This window comes from Beta vulgaris, chromosome 6, assembly GCF_026745355.1.
Source record: "Beta vulgaris subsp. vulgaris cultivar EL10 chromosome 6, EL10.2, whole genome shotgun sequence".
Lineage (NCBI taxonomy): Eukaryota > Viridiplantae > Streptophyta > Magnoliopsida > Caryophyllales > Amaranthaceae > Beta > Beta vulgaris.
In genome coordinates this window covers 46,202,405-46,203,614 of record NC_079207.1, presented here as the reverse complement: position 1 = coordinate 46,203,614, position 1,210 = coordinate 46,202,405, and the positions used below count along the sequence as shown (strand labels likewise).

Here is a 1,210-nt window from a genome sequence, read left to right as displayed (position 1 = left end):
TTGAGTCAAAATCCCTAGTGGTCAAGGTTTTTCTTCCTATTGGGCCTAGGAAGTTTTCCTTGTAAAAATCCTGTGTTCCTAATTCTTTCTTTATTCGTGCAATTAGTTCCTTCTTACTTATTCATTCTTTTATTTCCGCAAAAAGTTTGAAAATCTCTCCAACTACAATTCACCCCCCCTTCTTGTAGTTGCTTAAGTGTTCGTCCAAGACTAACAAAGTGTTTAAGTGATAAAGGAATCCTATTATACTTAGGAGTCTAATTCCTTGTCATTAAGTTTAATTAGGAGTCTTATTTTTTTAATTACCTTAAAGTAGGCGTGTGATATAGATGAGTTTTAGGTTGTGATTTGTCTTTATCCTTTAAGATAAAGATAGATTAGTTAGTTAGTTATTTATGTTTATCCTTTAAGCTTTACTAGTTTTAGTCGGTTTAGAAATCTTGTACTATATATATGGGATTTTCGGTCATGAATAAAAGTTAGAGATTATTTGAGTTATTTCTTGTGAGTTAAAGTTTCATGAGAGAATCCACAAAAACCCCAGTTGAACGTTGAGACGAAATACGCCTAAGTTCTTCACATCCCGGTTACTAATTGAGTTGTTGAGACGAAATACGCCAGCATACTCAACTTTGTTCATCAGTATATAATATTAAAACACAAAATCCACTAAAATACATCAAAGAGCCCTAAACTAAGTGAATCTTCGGATAAGAATCACATAAGTTGATGTCCACCATTACCACCTGGACAGAACTATCAAAAAACCTTTCTCATCAAGTGGTACCCTTACCAAAAGACTGCAGATATGCGTCATGCCATATTAACTTTGACCCAGGATGTTGGTGGGTCCTTGTATGAAGCTTGGGAGAGGTTCAAGGATCTGTAGCGTCTTTGTCCTCATCATGGTTTGGACCAGTGGTATTTGTGTCAGATTTTCTACACTAGAGTTGATGCAGATATTGATGGATCATCCGGTGGGTTCTTCATGGATAAGCTCATTGATGAAGGGTATGAACTTCAGGAGAAACTAGCATCTAATCAAGCATATACTATTTGTTCCTCTATAAAAAGGGAGGTAAACATGATGTTGAGGCCATTTCCTTACTATCTAGGAAACTAGTCGCTCTAACCCATAATATCGATTTTTTTAAGTTAGGTAATGGCTCCTCCCAGATAAGTGTTAACTTGATGGCTAATGCTTCTAATC

The 1,210-nt window shown here is 35.7% G+C and overlaps 1 non-coding gene across 1 annotated transcript; it reads right to left on the bottom strand.

Moving 5' to 3' along the window:
• Window positions 1–808: 808 nt before the first annotated feature.
• Window positions 809–912, bottom strand: LOC125499192 (small nucleolar RNA R71). Its single transcript, XR_007275909.1, has one exon. It is a non-coding gene; the product is annotated as a small nucleolar RNA R71 (small nucleolar RNA).
• Window positions 913–1,210: the final 298 nt, after the last annotated feature.